This window comes from Centroberyx gerrardi, chromosome 17, assembly GCF_048128805.1.
Source record: "Centroberyx gerrardi isolate f3 chromosome 17, fCenGer3.hap1.cur.20231027, whole genome shotgun sequence".
Taxonomy (NCBI): domain Eukaryota; kingdom Metazoa; phylum Chordata; class Actinopteri; order Beryciformes; family Berycidae; genus Centroberyx; species Centroberyx gerrardi.
In genome coordinates, this window is record NC_136013.1 from 22414291 (window position 1) to 22432191 (window position 17901).

The window sequence follows — 17901 nt, forward strand, 5'->3', positions numbered from 1 at the left end:
CTACATTTTACTACATGAACAAAGCCATGCAGTATATAAAGTTGAAAGTCATCATAAAGAAACAAGTAGCAAGGTGTTTAAGGTGTTAAAAACATTTCAAAAACAAACGTTCACATCTGGCAGAGTACATATAGTATAGTGCTCTATCCATGAAGAACTACAAAGACACATAACTCCTACTGTTAAAAGCCCAACTTCAGACATTATGACACAGCAGGATGCCCATGAAGAAGCACAAATTTTGACTCTGACGTGATTTGAACACACAACCTTCTGATCTGGAGTCAGACGCACTACTGTTGCGCCACAGAGTCTGTTTTCTATCATTGACAGCTGACAAAGTGTGGTGGACAAGGCCCACATCAACAGCAGGTAGACCTACTACACACACACACACACACACACACACACACACACACACACACACACACACACACACACACACACACACACACACACACACACACACACACACACACACACACACACAAAACAGTTAAGTATACACACACACGAATGACAGACTCTGGCTCCTCTTCAAATACTTTGCCTGAACCAAAGGTGTGTTGTGTGTGTGTGTGTGTGTGTGTGTGTGTGTGTGTGTGTATGTGTGTGTTTGCAGATGTATGCGTGTAGCACCACATCATTTTTTTACTCCTTGCAGTACTGATTACTGACCTTGTATTGGCTGTTCCTTCTCCCGTTATCTCCTTCCCCATTCTTCCCTCTCTTTGCCTCTCCTTCTCTTTCCTCTCCCTCTCTCACACCTTCTCGTCTTTTCGTCCCTGAATACTATCAGAGGTGTTCAGTTTTATATACATATATGATCAAAGATATTTCACGTAGACATTGTTAATATTTTATGTTTGTTTGAGTGGTTGAATTTAAAGTGTATTGCTTTTTCAAAAATCCATTCTTTGTACAAGGCAGTTTCAGACAAACTACAGTAAACGCATGAACTGGAAAAGTCTGAACTGGAAAGTCTCCACTCAGCAGATTACCTCATTTTAATTAAAGGAGCTGCTGTTGTCGGCCAATCAGGGTCCAGTACTGTGCTGGTTCTGCCTGTCAGGACTTCAAATTCGTCCTGAGCCGTAGTATTTGAAAACAAAATCATGAAAACTGCATAATATGGGACCTTAAAAACAGAATGCCAATCAATCAGCTGTACAATTCATGTTTTGTGACCAGAATCCACAGACCTAAGAACCTGTGATGTCATGTGATGAAAACAACATTTCAGAAAAACAAATTAACAAAACCAAAAACACAACATTTCACAAAACAAATTAACAAATCACAAAACACATTTCACAAAACAAATTAACAAATCACGAAACACAACATTTCACAAAACAAATTAACAAAACACAACAACATTTCACAAAACAAATTAACAATTGTTTTGTGAAATGTTATTGTGTTTTGCACTTCATGGCCACCGTACAAAGTGACTGTGAGAACACACTGGGTTTTATCTGAGAACAGTATTTTCTGCTTTAGAATTGCTAATACTGCTATAGAACAGAGCTCACTTGGACATAAAAAGTATGCCTCTTGTTCACAAATATTGACTTCACTGTCACAGACCATAGTGATAACTTTCTTAAAGGTAATAAAAATTCTTAAATAAACTTTTTGAACATAGCACTGTGTAACACATGCACAGTTTGACCTTGACGTGATTTGAACACACAACCTTCTGATCTGGAGTCAGACGCGCTACCGTTATGCCACAGACTCTGTTTTACATTACTGACAGGCTCACTAATCAGCTGAGACAAACCAAACATCTGACAAAAAAGAAGATAAACTTTATAAATACAGGCAATCCTGCCTATTACTACCTTTATGCACACACAGATCCACATTATAATGATACAATGGTAGACTGGAATCAGTGTGATTGATGTGGTCTCTAAATACACTTTAACATGATTCTGCCCAGTAGCCAACCTCTCTACCATCTTCCATCTAACAACCATGACTGTTTTACTAATCAGCTACATTTTACTACATGAACAAAGCCATGCAGTAGCCTATATATTCATTACGAGTTGGAAAGTTGGAAGTCATCATAAAGAAACAAGTAGCAAGGTGTTTACGGTGTCAAAAACATTTAAAAAACAAATAAAAATGACCAGTAAAACGTCCAAAAAAATGCATCAACAGCCAGGAAACCTCAGTGGAAAACGGATGTTCAAGTATGGCAGAGTGCATATAGTGTTCTATCCATGAAGAACTACAAAGATACATAACTCCTACTGTTCAAAGCCCAACTACAGACATAGTGATACAGGAGGCTGACCATGAAGAAGCACAAGCTCTGACTCTGACGTGATTTGAACATGCACCCTTCTGATCTGGAGTCAGATGCGCTACCGTTGCGCCACAGAGTCTGTTTTACATCACTGACAGGTTCACTGATCAGCTGAAACAGATCAAACAGCTGACAAAGTGTAGTGGACAAGGCCCACATCAACAGCAGGTAGACCTACTACACACACACACACACACACACAAAAACAACGGTTAAGTATACACACACATGCAGGTACGCATTGTGCATGCATGCATATTATGCCTATGCTCACAGAAATGAAAAATGACTCTGTTTACATCCCTATAATTTCTATTTCTTGTTTCTCAATTCAATTCAATTCAATGTGCTTTATTGGCATGACAGTTCACAGACAATATTGCCAAAGAATCAAGATGAATATCAGTCTAGGTGTGTGTGTGTTTGTGTGAGTGTGTTTGTGTGCTTGTTTGAGACAGCTTGTGCAGACGTCTCTCGATACGTCGTTTGTGCATAAATGCCTCAGTGTCGTCCGACACTTTTCGTAAGACACCTGTCCACACTTGTCTTATAAACATAAAACAGCCTTTAGTCTTCAAATTCATCCTGAGCCATAGTATATTTGAAAACAAAATCATGAAAACTGAATAATAGACCTCGTAAGTCGAATGACGTCAGCCTTGCCCAAATATGGCTCACAGTTCCATAGCGATTTCTCCGTAGGGAAAATGAATTGGGTTTCACATAATCGTCTCTGTCACAGTCTACGTTTAATGCAGGATTTTCAAAGTCGGTCTGTTTTTACCTTCGTATATTTATGTCTCTAATGGCACTGGGTCTGTTGATTTCTGTAACCGTTTCTAGTCCAAGTAGTATTTTTGCTAGCTACAAGCTAAACACTTCAGCGCATGTCATTTGTGTCACTCACTGGCAGCGGGCTTCTACTCTGAGTCTGTACGTTGCTTAGCAACCCTCACCGCTTCCACACGTTTTTTTAAGATGTTCCAAGTTTTTACCTTTATTTAAATAATCAGTTCTTTTGGGAGGCAAAGGATCAACGCTGTTGTCGAGCCTCCTGTCAGAACCTTTCTGCAGGAAAACTAATGATCCTAAAACAACCAAACAATTAAATGACTCTTCTCTATTTGATATACCAATGTTGTTATTCTAAGTTCACTCTGATGATTAGTTTTATCTACAGTATAAAATGTGGAAATCAAAGATATGCGTGGCGGTGTGCTCAGATGAGAGAGACAGAGAGAGTTGAGAGAGGGAGAAGGTCTGCTGGGGGGAGACCTACACCACGCCACCAGCAGGTGACGCAAATTATATGCGCTGAAGTGTTTAACTTGTTGCTAGCAAAAAAACTACTTGGACTAGAAACGGTTACAGAAATCAACAGACCCAGTGCCAATCCTTGAAAAACACCAGGACTACTATTTAGAGTTATTTTTAACATGGTAACTAATCACCACAACTTTGTCCTTTAACTTCAGTAATATTACCTTTATGCACACACAGATCCACATCTGCTGCGCGTTAAGAAGCACAATTTTGACCCTGACGTGATTTGAACACGCAACCTTCTGATCTGGAGTCAGACGCGCTACCGTTGCGCCACAGAGTCTGTTTTACATTACTCACAGGCTCACTAATCAGCTGAGACAAACCAAACAGCTGACAAAGCGTGGTGGACAAAGCCCACATCAACAGCAGGTAGACCTACTACACACACACACACACACACACACACACACACACACACACACACACACACACACACACACACACACACAAAACAGCAGTTGAGTATACACACACATGCAGGTATGCATTGTGCATGCATGCATACTATGCCTATGCTAACAGAAATGAAAAATTACTCTGTTTACATCCCTATCATTTCTATTTCTTGTTTCTTGTCTCTCTCTCTCTCTCTCTCTCTCTCTCTCTCTCTCTCAGGTGGTTGGACTCATCTCGTGCTCTCATGCAGCAGGGCGTCCAAGAGAATGACAGACTCTGGCTCAGCTTCAAATATTTTGCCGATATAGAACCCAAGGTGTGTTTGTGTGTGTGTGTGTGTGTGTGTGTCCATGTGTTTGTATATGCGCGTGTTTGCAGATGTATTTTCAAAAATCCATTCTTTGTACAAGGCAGTTTCAGACAAACTACAGTAAACGCATGAACTGGAAAAGTCTGAACTGGAAAGTCTCCACTCAGCAGATTACCTCATTTTAATTAAAGGAGCTGCTGTTGTCGGCCAATCAGGGTCCAGTACTGTGTTGGTTCTGCCTGTCAGGACTTCAAATTCGTCCTGAGCCGTAGTATTTGAAAACAAAATCATGAAAACTGCATAATATGGGACCTTAAAAACAGAATGCCAATCAATCAGCTGTACAATTCATGTTTTGTGACCAGAATCCACAGACCTAAGAACCTGTGATGTCATGTGATGAAAACAACAACATTTCAGAAAAACAAATCAACAAAACCGAAAACACAACATTTCACAAAACAAATTAACAATTGTTTTGTGAAATGTTATTGTGTTTTGCACTTCAGGGCCACCGTATAAAGTGACTGAGAACACACTGGGTTTTATCTGAGAACAGTAGTATATTTTCTGCTTTAGAATTGTTAATACTGCTATAGAACAGAGCTCACTTGGGTGTACAAATTCACTTTGGAAGAACTCCTCTTGTTCACAAATATTGACTTCACTGTCACAGACCATAGCGATAACATTCAAATTCTTAAATTAACACCTTTTGCTGCATCCATGAAGTTGTACATACAGTGTAACACATACACAGTTTGATGTTGATGTGATTTGAACACACAACCTTCTGATCTGGAGTCAGACGCGCTACCGTTGCGCCACAGAGTCTGTTTTACATCATTGACAGGTTCACTAATCAGCTGAGACAAACTAAACAGCTGACAAAAATGTTGAAATACATAATATTCATCATGTGTCATGAGTATGCATTTTCAGCACAGGCAATCTCAGTGGAAAAGTGAATTTTCAAGTCTGGCCGAGTGCATATAGTGCTGCATCTATGAAGTTGTACATACAGTGTTATACATACATAGTTCTGACCCTTAAGAACCACAAAGTTACATGAATGTTTCCTTTTGAGTCCTAAAGTTCCACATACAGTGAGCTGCCAAAGCAGAAGCACAAATGTTGACCCTGACGTGATTTGAACACGCAACCTTCTGATCTGGAGTCAGACACGCTACCGTTGCGCCACAGAGTCTGTTTTACATCGCTGACAGGTTCACTGATCAGCTGAAACAGATCAAACATCAAACCAAACATCTGACAAAGCGTGGTGGAGGCCCACATCAACAGCAGGTAGACCTACCACACACACACACACACACACACACAAACAACGGTTAAGTATACACACACACGCAGGTACGCATTGTGCATACATATTATGCCTGTGCTCACAGAAATGAAAAATGACTGTTTACATCCCTATCATTTCTGTTTCTTGTTTCTCCCTCAGGTAGTTGGACTCATCTCGTTCTCTCATGCAGCAGGGCGTCCAAGAGAATGATAGACTCTGACTCAAATACTTTGCCTTCCACGATATAGAACCCAAGGTGTGTGTGTGTGTGTGTGTGAGTGTGTGTGTACAAATGTTGACCCTGACGTGATTTGAACACGTAACCTTCTGATCTGGAGTCAGACGCCACTGAGTCTGTTTTACATCACTGACAGGTTCACTAATCAGCTGAGACAAAACAAACAGTTGACAAAAATTAATATAAACTTTATAAATACATTTGTTAGGTTTAAGATATCAGTGTTATGTTGGTAGAATTTAGCTGTCCAGGGATTCAGAAGTGGCTTTTGAGTCTTTGAGCTCAGAAAATGCTCTGATTTTGATGAGCTTGATTTGTGGCACTTCACTGGGTAGAAAGCATTGACTCGGCTTTCATCATACAGTACTTTGCATATTGAACACTCAGTTTATGACTACTCATGCAGTATATATTTATGTTTAGGAAAGTTGAATGCATCATTATTCACCAATCGTGAAACTAATGTGTGCTACGTGAAGATCTCTGTGAGACGTAATGATATAAACAAATAGCCACACACGCGGACCAGCTGTGTTGTTGTTTTCACCTCTTTCCTAAAGCTTGTTGTCACGCTCGGCCCGAGTCGTAGCTTTTGCTTTTTTTAAAACTAGCTCCTCTCCTCTCCTCTCTCTCCCCCTCCCCTCCCTGAAAAAATTCTGGTAATGGTGAATCGATAAACCGAGCGAGTAAACGTTTTCAACTAGTAAACTTGCTACCTGCCTCTTCACTTGTCATTGTGGGACATGTAGCCTTCAGCGGGAGGACAATGTTGTTACATGTTGTTAAAAAATCTGCACTGTGGAGTGCAAACCCATTTTTTAAATAGACTTTTTGGACAAAGGACCGTGCACCGACTAGTCTGAATCATTAACAGAAATATTGGGACATTGACCTACAATTAAAGCCTGAGTACTGGAACAGTGAGGTGAATTTGTTTTTGTTTTCTTTAAGTGGAAGTATTGGGATAGCGAGCAAGAGTTTGTCTTTTTAAAACCTGTATATTGGGACAGTGAGCTAAAGATTGCCTTTTGAAAGCCTAAATAATGCATTTGATAGGAAGTATTTGAGTATTAGAGTTCTATTGTAAGGAGAAAAAATGGTAAAATCAAACACCCCAGTGTTGAAGTGCCTTTTGCACAAGCACAATCATTTCAAACTAGATTCATAACTCAGATCCTTGTTTACTTCCCATGTACCCCAGCCACACACTGCATATTGCCTCAGGGTCATTTTGAGCCGAGCGGAGTCACGGCTGAATTCTCATGGACATACACACTGAAATGGAAAATGGCTGCAAAGAGAGCCTTAAATCAAGAGATATGAAGAAGTCTGGTGAAGTTTATGGGTTTCAAACATCCACTGCAAGACACTGCACTCGAGAACTGGTTATTACTTATGGAAAATGACTAGTCTATTAAATACAGTGGCTATAACTCACTTGGTCTTTATTGCCACTAACTTTCCTGCTGAAATAAACACCAGAAACCATTGGAAGAATCATGATGGTTTCTAATAGATAAAACCATCAAAAACCATTAAAAACCATTATAACACATCAGGTCCATAACATAATGGTTTATAGTGTGTTTTTGGACACTGATCATCAGTGCTTGCCATTATGGGCTGTACTGGTCTCTAATGGTTTGTAATGGTTCCTAGTCGTTTCTGATGGTTTCCATTATGGACTGTAATGGTTTCTATTGGTCTGAAATGGTTTCTATTATGGGATGTAATGGTTTTTGATGGTCTGTAAGGGTTTCCATTATGGGCTGTAATGGTTTCCATGACTGTAATGGTTTCAAATTGTGTTGAATCTGTAATGGTTTCAGCATCATCGTATATACTGTATAAATAAATACTACAATACACTATAGTGAAATTACTATAGTATATGACCTCATTCTACTCCAGTACTTTTACTAGTATGGCCTGTAGTGCTTTTGTGCATTTTACTACACTATAGTAGGTACTTCAGCAAGTACTATAGTGTGTACTGTATTATGCATTCTGTAGTAATTACTGTAGTAAGAATAATGGCTGTATTTACTACAGTGTATTGTACATCACCACTGTATATTGTGATACAGTGTTTTGAAAACATTACTGCAGTGTTAAAGTATAGTTTCATACAGTATCTACCATAGTTACTGTGGTATAAACTGCTGTGCCCTATCATATCATAATAGAGCAAATAGCACCTTACACAAATGTGATACATTTAAACACCGAACAATTTCAGGTTAAACAGTTTAGATCATGTTCTCAGTGTAGACTATACAGTAGCATAAAGTAACTGGACTTCACAAAATAATTTTTGATAAGTCTAACATTTTGGATTTAAAATATCAAACTCAATATATAACGTCACTTAGAAAAGATCAAAACTGAACGAACATCAAATAGAAAAGATCAAAGCTGAACTAAAACAGATTATCAGGTAAAATGAATAGAAAAAAATCATAACAGATACAGATACACACTCACTCATTCACACTTTAAGCTTCAGAGCATTGTGCACCCTCTGATTCATTGGCGCCTACTGGGAACACACAATGTAAACAATCTCTCTTTTCCCCCTCCCTCTCCCTCTACCAGTCTCCCTATAGTTCATTATTCAATCCTATACTGACCTCTACTGGCTAAAATCTCACCGCAGCCGTACAGTTTTTAAATCTTGTGTTTGTGTGTGGTGTGTGTGCAGGCATGCTGTTGTCTATTTGTCATACGTCTTCTTATGTGTATTCAGACCCCTTTCTGAAACCAGTCCCATTGATGTGAAATGGAGCTGCCTGGGATGCAAGACAAGTCTGGCATGAGCAGTGGAAGGGCTCCTCCAGGGCCTTCAGCACACTGCATAAAACCACAGAAATGCACACTACATGCTAAGGGAGTCCCTGCAGTCACTGTTGCTCCATGAAACTGGATCTGAACCTTGAAGGGCATCGTTCCTGCCACAAATCCTCTGGAAAGATGGTTTCCTCCCCCTCAGACAAGGACGACAACTATGAAAAGTAGGTTGGGCATCAGGCTCAATGATTGTTCAGCACGTCAACTATGAGCTGCTGAAAACAGTCAAATATGATTAAAGCTGCGTTAGACAAGAATTTTATGAAAAAATACACCCAACTTAGCCTGAATCACAAAATGCATCTCATCGGTGTTGGGTATGGTCACTTCTCTGTCCACAGGAAGAAGAGAGAGAGAGCTTTCTCCTCTGCAGTACATGTTGGAAACCTGGAGGGACAGTTGAGTAATGAATGAGTAGGTAACAAACAGCAAAACAGCATGAATGGGACAACGCAAAGAGAAAGTTACAACAGAAAGCGACTGTGGAAAGGCCTTGTGTGAGTAATGTGGACCGAGTGTCAGCACCCAAGTAAAAAGTGTGCATGCTTCAGCTTACAGAGGTAACCGTTCCTGTAACAGAGACAAGGTGCTTGGTGTCTGCGCTGTCTTTCAGGTCCCTAATTGAAATCCGCCTCCAGGGAGGACACAGCATCCTCCTCCTGTCTGACTCGTCTTGGGCTGTGAGGTTACTGGAACTACGTCAGAAAAGGATGAAAAACAAGCACATATTTAGTAAAAGTTAACAATTACTTGAATGCAGGGCACAGCTGCAAATGCTGTGGGTTAAACCAATTAGAGTGCAGTTGAGGTAATAGATAGAAAAATCTCAAGTTCAGGCAATAACAATAACTCAAAGCCTTAAGCCTCAATTTGAGTGTGAAACAGTCACCTCACTACCTGGTATTGGTAATACTTTGATACATTGGATTTGGGTTTTTTTCTCCATTCTCAGACTGATTGACTCAACTTTTGATACAATCAATCCTGTGATGTTTTTTTTGTGACTATAAAAAGTTTATTTACTTATATTTGAGGGTTGAAGCCTTGATTTGTTGCTGTAATGACATCGCTGAACACTAGAGGTCAGCATTGGACCAGAAACAACACATAGAAACCTTTAAAGACAAAATGAAGTGAAAAATGCAATACATGCAAAAACATTTTTATTTTCTTTTTTCTTTTTAATTCATATTTTCATAGTATGCCATTACGTTTCTTTCCTGGAAAACAGTATATACAGAGAGGAGGAACCATTTTAGGCATTTAGCTAGAACTATTATCCATAGCATCTAACAGCACAAGCTTCTTTTACTACAGTAGATCACCAGCATTACAAGCATGTAATAGTGAGGAGGTCAAGGGTTAGATCCCTGTGACCATTGAGTGATCATGTTAGCTAGAAAGAGAAATAAGAAGAAACCAATCAACACTGGTTATAGATCAGCTGTGGAAGATGAGCAGAAATCGCTTCCCCCCGTATGAAATATCCATGAAGTCAGACTATCTCATGTCTCAACATCTCTAGTTTGATATACTGCAGATACAACAGCTCAGCCCTGGATCAATAACTGACCAGCACTTCAGAGTTTTACATTTCAAATTCTAGATCTCAGTTGCCGAATGGACCTCCAGTGTAATGAAGAACTACGCAGCTCAGAACAACACAACAACGCTATGGAAGAGAACAAAAAATACAAGACAAAATATGGAGGATAAAACTGTGAACAACAAATGGACAAGAGGAAACAAAGTAAATAGGAAACTGGAGAGGATACCAGACCGCATGTGAAGAAAAAAAGGAGAAAACGTACACCAAAAGAAATGAAAAGTGAAGGACATAAAGGACGAAACACACAGAACGAGAGAAAAAAATGAAACTAGTGAGAAAAAAATTTGAAATTGTCACAGAAGAAAAGGACAGAAAAAAAAGAGATTATATTAGTAATATTATATTATATTATTATATTATAAGGACTCTATTCCTCTCAAAGCTGGCTGATCAATGAGCGAAAGAGAGAGAGAGAGAGAGAGAGAAGGAAGGAAGTCATTTGGATACACAAACCCTCATTTCTCAAGCCACTGTTGAAACCAATACCAAAGTATTTAGACTGAGAGAATATGTTAATGTCCTTGAAGTCAAACCTAACTTAAAAATGGAATTTTTTTGGTCATTATTTGCATTAAATCAAAAGGCAATCAGACAGTAATGAAAGTTAAAGAGCATGTCTTGTATAAATGCTGATACATGACACATATCACACGTATGTAAACTATGAATCGACATCATTTAGATTGATGTCGGCCTAGAAAAGCGAGGTAAACTCTATTCCACAAAGGAAAACATAGAAAAGTAACTAACAAGCACAAGAGAGTGACGGTTTGCAACGCCGGCCAGTCAGTCGATCTCCACTGTGATGGATCTAATGGCAGTCATCCTCTGAGTCAGCACTTTTAGTAAAGGTAAGACACACACACACGCACACACACACACACACACACACACACACACACAAACTTTCTCCCATCATGCTGACAGCAAAACTTGTTAAAGTCGGATAATTGACGTTTTGGCACAGGCCCTGCCAACCTGTCCAAGAGACCCCACACAACCTGTGTCAGCACTTCCTGTCCTTCTCGTTCGTCTCTCTAAATCTCTCTCTCACACACACACACACACACACACACACACACACACATTTTATCTCTCTCTCTTTCTAAACCCCAATAAATCCCTCCCTCCATCCTTCTTGGGTATGTGTGAGAAGTTGGTGGGCATGTGTATAAGAGAAAGAGTGTGTGTGTAATTCACTTCAATTCAATTCAAACTTTATTTAAGACTCAGGGTCCAGATAAAAAACAGGACATAACATACAATGAATTACATACAAAGGATCAATAAAAGATCATGGTTTAAAATATATATTAATGTCTTACAAAGAGACAACTGTACCAATGTCTCCACAGCTGGGATTGGTAGCTTATAGTACTAAACCTTATGTTTGATAAAACCAAGATGATTTCATTTACAGAGTTATTAAGCCGGCAGATAAATTTATACATGAGATTCCTTAAAACAGCTTGGAAAGTATTGACTCCTGCAGCCACAAACATTTCACTTGCACTACACCATCTAGGTCTTTTAAGTAATATTCTCATGGCATCATTATAAGCTACTTGAAGTCTCTGTAAGCTTGCTTTTTTGTAGTTTGACCACCAGTGTGCAGTATAGAGTGGTGTACAATATGCTCTAAACAGAGACACCTTCACTCCATCTGTACACATACTAAACTTGCGTGAGAGAATGTTTGCTTGTGCATACATCCTGCGGCATTGTCTATATATATATATATCATCATCATCTGTCATTTGTTCTGTAATAAAATGTCCAAGATATTTTACCTTATTACAGACCCCAAGATTATTATCAGACTATTTGAAGTCAGGAAATTTTAGACATTTGTCCTCTTTGGTTCTACAGATCAAGACAACACTCTTACTGGCATTGTATTTGATATCATGTTCCACACCATACACAGTACATATAGTAAGGAGCTGCTGAAGACCAGCGCTACATGGACTAAATACCACAAGATCATCTGCATACATAATATGGTTCACTAAAGTATTACCAATCATGCACCCAATATTACAGGCTTTCAATTGCTTGGACAGATCATCAATATATAGATTAAAAAGAACTGGGGACAAAATTCCCCCTTGTCTGACACCATTGCTAACCCCAAATGGGGCTGAGACACTATTGCCCCATTTTACTTGCATAGTCTGGTGGGCATACCAGTAAGCCAGAATTCTCACAACGTATTTGGGCACCCCTCTTTGACTCAATTTAACAAACAACTTTCTATGATTAACACGATCAAAAGCCTTGGAAGCATCAATAAAACACATAAGAACTGATGAGTTTTGACCTCTATATTTGTTTACAATTTCCTTTAAGGCATATATACACAAGTCAGTGCCATGTTTAACTTTAAAACCAAACTGGTTATTTGTGGAGTTAATAAACTCATTTATTCTATCCAGCAGGATTCTTTGTAGGACTTTTGACAGTATGCTGGCTAAAGCTATGGGCCTGTAGTTATCTAGGCTGCATCCTTAATGACTGGCACTAACAAAACAGACAGCATTGAGTCTGGGAACAGCCCATGAATCATAAAGCCAGTAAAACAAATAGCAAGGAGAGGAGCTATCCTCGAACTGGCATATTTAAGGTGTTCAGCAGTAATATGGTCTAAACCACTTGCTTTGTTATCAGATATCTTGTTCATAGCTTGGTACACCTCATGTGAAATAATCACCATTGAATCATTACTCTTAATTTTGTCTGCCTTATACAAATCACTTTTGACAGTTAAATAAGGTACTATAATGCTGTCGCCATAACTCAGCAATATTGTCTGTTCCAGAAATTCCATGCATGGTAAAGATGCTTTACAGTTGTTAAGATCTCTCACTTCTTTCCAAAAATCAATAGCATTATTACTTAGCAGCTTCTTAGCCATGGAATCAGCCCTGTAACAACGCATTATGTAATAACACGACAAAATGTAATACATTTTCACTTCATTATGTAATAACACCCGCATTTTGTAATAATCTGCCGCATTTTGTAATACACAGCTTGAACGCAATATGTAATAAATTTCCCCGCATTTTGTAATAAATGATTACATATTGCGGTGGTTATTACAAAATGCGGGAGTTGCACTTTTTTTATGATGAAATGTAATAATACAGTGCATTATGTAATAACCAACCAAAATGGATGTCTTCATCTGTACACGTTATATTTTTAACAATTAAGCTAAATTAAACTTCCCAAATATTAAATTAGACCGGCGTTATAGTTGACTCTGATCTTAGTCTAAATAGCCACATAAAAGCAGTAACAAGATCAGCTTTTTATCATCTTACAAATACAGCCAAACTCAGGGACTTCATGTCAAAAGCCGACCTGGAAAAACTCATTCACGCTTTTATTTCTAGCAGACTACTGCAATGGTCTTTTGACAGAGCTCCCCAAAAAGACCATCAAAAAGCTTCAGCTTATTCAAAATGCAGCTGCTAGAGTTCTTACAGGGACCAAAAGGTCAGACCACATCACCCCGATTCTTAAGTCACTACAAAAACTAAAATGCAGGGAAATTTATTACATATTGCGTTCAGGCTGTGTATTACAAAATGCGGCAGATTATTACAAAATGCGGGTGTTATTACATAATGAAGTGAAAATGTATTACATTTTGTCGAGTTATTACATAATGCGGTGTTATTACATAATGCGTTGTTACAAGCCCTCATGGCTTGCTCATTTTCTTGACTGGGTCTACCTGCCATAGCCCATGATTTAAAGGCTTCACGGGCTTCAGCATGATGCTTAGCTACATACTCGTTCCAACCAGCTCTGATGTTATGTGTCTTATTTTTATGCTTGTAGTAGGGCTTACTGCCTTCATACAAAGCACTTACTAAGCACGTACTGTGTGTGTGTGTGTGTGTGTGTGTGTGTGTGTGTGTGTGTGTGTGTGTGTGTGTGTCCACATAAATTCTCCCCCAGTAAAAAGGTCCTATCCCTCAGCAGCTCTCGTTAAGGCTGAAATGGAGTTGTGATTCTTTTGGGTATAAGAAAAAGGGACAGGAGAAAGAGAAAGGGGATTGAGAGAATAGAGAAATATTGGGAGGAATAGAGAGATATGAAGGAGAGAAAGAGAGAGAGGGGGAGAGAGAGAAAGAGGCAGAGAGAGAATAAGATTTACCCGCACGGTTAAGTCCGGTGATAAGTGAAGTGGGGATCAGTGCATTTGCCACCCGCTGAGTTTAGAGGGCACACAGGTACACACACACACACACACACACACACACGCACACACGCACGCACACACACACATACACACACACACACACACACACTCTCTGTCTCATACTCTTTGTGTCTCTAAGGTGATTTTAAGCTAATTTCAGTTACTTTTTCCTCTGTTTTCCTCTGAGATGTTTAATTAAAAACGCCAAAAGTCAGTTTTTGTCTCTGATACACACATGAACTGATCACGTTTTTTATCCAATACCTTTGGGTTTTGTAGGTAAGCAGTAAACCGCAGTTCTGGGTAAAATTTAGTGAAGTCAAGTGTCCTACCATCTAAATATTCACATGTAAACGCACTGCATTCCATAAACTTGGGTCATTCGAACAGAGAGGGATTGGATGTTTGACTTGTCTCCCACTCATAGATTCACATGCATAGGCCAACCACTTCTCAATGTATCCATATTAACATTGATTTTGGATAAGCTGTCATGATGTTAGCTATGTTTCCTTTTATATATGTGTCTGTCTCCACTGTCAGCAGACTGCTACCTTGGCCTGTGTGTATCTGCAGTATCTACAAGCTACTGTTCTACATGCCACACCACTTGACCTTGGCCTACAAATCGATTTTACACAGCTGATACCTGTAACTGGACACTGTATGCCTGCATTCGCCACTAAGTGCTAGGCATTAAGTGTGATTAAAGGACCTGTTTCATAATGCAGAGTACTATCCCCTGTTATAGAGCTGTCACTCCGTGCTAGATACTTGATACCACTTTGTATTTCTCAGGAAATTGCTTTTTCTTGTGTAGGGACGCGTGTCTGTGTGTGTGTGTGTGTGTGTGTGTGTGTGTGTGTGTGTGTGTGTGTGTGCTATATGCTTATTGGTATTTGAAAGAGGAAAGGGAGGGAATAACATGGTATTTCAATTTAAGAGGAGTGTTACATATACACCCCAGTTATTAGACAAGGAAACCACATCTAAGAACATTTTTGTTGTTGCATGTGTTTTAGCATAGCAATGTATGCCTGTACGGCATAAATTGAAGATGGGGAGACTCAGGGAGACTAGAGTTTGAGAGCCTCTGTTGATTTCTGGTTGCCTGCTGACATCTAGTGGCCATTCTGTGAAATTCAAATTAGGGGAATGGAGAGAGTGCCAGGATAGGAACATTTGTGCCAAAAGGTAGTTAATCCAGATCAGCCGTAGGTACGATTGAACCAGTCAAATGCACTGATTTTACTGCCAGTCAAACTGATGGACTCAGCTTTAGAGGCAACATGCAGTTCTAAAGTAGCAATGCTGCATCCATATATAGGAATAACCATCAGAAGGACTTGGTTGAAAGCGGCGTCTTGTAAGGACTTCAAACTAGTTTGAAGGCGTCAAGACTAGATGATTGAAGATCATGTTTTACAGCAAACCAAATATTTCAGTATCAACCACAAATGAAACATTTGGCATTTGTGCTCGCAAAATGGCCTATGTGATGAAAATTGTCCATTTTGTTTGCTTTATTTGAAACAAATACAGCATTCCCTGCTGTAAAGGCTTCATAGGATCCAGAAATTTCAATAGGCTATAGGTACAATATAGACGCCATACTCACTTGCTTTTTATATCTATTTCATAAAGGGAACAGTACCTTGTTGGTAACATCAATGCAACCAATGCAGTATGTAGGCTTACCAAGTAGGATTTACCACCTGAAAGCTGAGCTGAACAGTATTTTCAAGTAGGAAGCCTGTATCTACTGTCTTTGCTATATGTTGGGAATGTAGCATTACATTTATTCTGATTGCTGAATCCTCTTCTTCTGTTTACACCTTACTGTGTATGCTAAATACTCTGTAGAGGCAGTTGCTCCATAGAGTTGTTAAATGAGGCGTACTGCAGATTTGCATTTTACACAGAAACTCTCTAAATCAGCTTCCCAGGCAGCAACAATATGAAGCGCCCTGCATGATGTAAATTTACAACTGAATCAAATTATGAAACAAGCAGTAATATCAACTTACCCCATGTCATATTGTTTATTAAAAGCAAAGACAGTCAAAATGTTTGGTAATGTAAGTTGCTTAATTCTGAGAAACACTAGCACTAACAATACCACGAGTGTGAGATAGAGGCTACCAATCATCTCAACCATGGTCTCATTTGTTTACAGTAATTATACCAAGTTATTAAAGTTAAATGACAATGATATATTGATGGTAAACAATGCTACATGTACCACCTTTTAAGGGGAAACTTTGCCCGTCTGTTGAAACTAATTGAAAAATAATTTGTTTGAGCCAGACTTTTTTTTTTATATATATATTTTACTGGTATAATTCCCTCCTTGGTCAAACTAGGCAAGCATGTTTTAGTTAGCCTGGCAGGGTGAAAGATTAGATTTACTCAGTTTGCATTCCAGGTCTAAAAAGTAAAGAACCTTTTAGGCTGTATTTTAATCATTTTTCTTTCCATTTGATGACATGGCGCAGGGCTTACACTGGGCAATCAATTGTCACATTTTCAGTTGTTTAGATATAACATTACTGTGGCATTTACATGGGTCTTGCACAGAGGCAACACGGACAACAGGGTGGGAATCAACAAATAAATCATTTTTATTTGCCAAAGAAATGAACACACATTAAACAAAATCTCACACTGTAGCATTCTTGGTCTTTGAAGAGTAGCAGCATACTCTTTCCAATCTCTGACAACCTACTGACAAAACAAAAGGACAAAACTTGGAGAGGGTTAACAAGGTTCAGGCACTTCTTGTCTCACCAGGCGGTTCAGTGTCTCTCTCCCCCTCTGACCAATGCTTGACCCCACTTACCACAGTTACAAATGCATGTATGCAGAGCAACGACGCTTTTGTTATAGCATGTACAGAATTACTTTAATGTTTGCTGTACATCCAATGCATAAGGTCTCTACTGAACCTAGCGCAACAGGATTCTACTCTTTAACATCAACCAAATTCAAACAAAACCAAACACCAAGGCAGTGAACTTGCTGCTTCCTCAGCTCTCACTTGCTGTCTGAAAGTAACTTCTAATGTTCTCTGATTCAACACACTCCTTGCTAACAGGTTGACACCATCAACAGTCCCCAATGAGGTGTTCCAGTCAAGATGGGGGCAAATCAAATTTGAGTTGGACACAATGAATGAAAATCACACTTGGATTTGGCAGTACTGAAGACAGATGTTGCCTTCTAAAATCTAGCTGAGCGTCTGTTTCTATTAGGTACACAAACTAAGTGTCTTTGCTATTCACTCCTACCTACGCAAAATGTAAACAACCAAGGGCATGTCTCCAAAGCAGGGAATTA

The 17901-nt window shown here is 39.2% G+C and overlaps 4 non-coding genes across 4 annotated transcripts; all 4 read right to left on the reverse strand.

The window, feature by feature from the left end:
- Positions 1-242: 242 nt before the first annotated feature.
- Positions 243-314, reverse strand: trnaw-cca (transfer RNA tryptophan (anticodon CCA)). Its single transcript has one exon. It is a non-coding gene; the product is annotated as a tRNA-Trp (tRNA).
- A 2013-nt stretch (positions 315-2327) lies between these two features.
- On the reverse strand, positions 2328-2399 carry trnaw-cca (transfer RNA tryptophan (anticodon CCA)). The gene has a single exon. It is a non-coding gene; the product is annotated as a tRNA-Trp (tRNA).
- A 1455-nt stretch (positions 2400-3854) lies between these two features.
- On the reverse strand, positions 3855-3926 carry trnaw-cca (transfer RNA tryptophan (anticodon CCA)). The gene has a single exon. It is a non-coding gene; the product is annotated as a tRNA-Trp (tRNA).
- Positions 3927-5487: 1561 nt separating this feature from the next.
- trnaw-cca (transfer RNA tryptophan (anticodon CCA)) lies at positions 5488-5559 on the reverse strand. The gene has a single exon. It is a non-coding gene; the product is annotated as a tRNA-Trp (tRNA).
- Positions 5560-17901: the final 12342 nt, after the last annotated feature.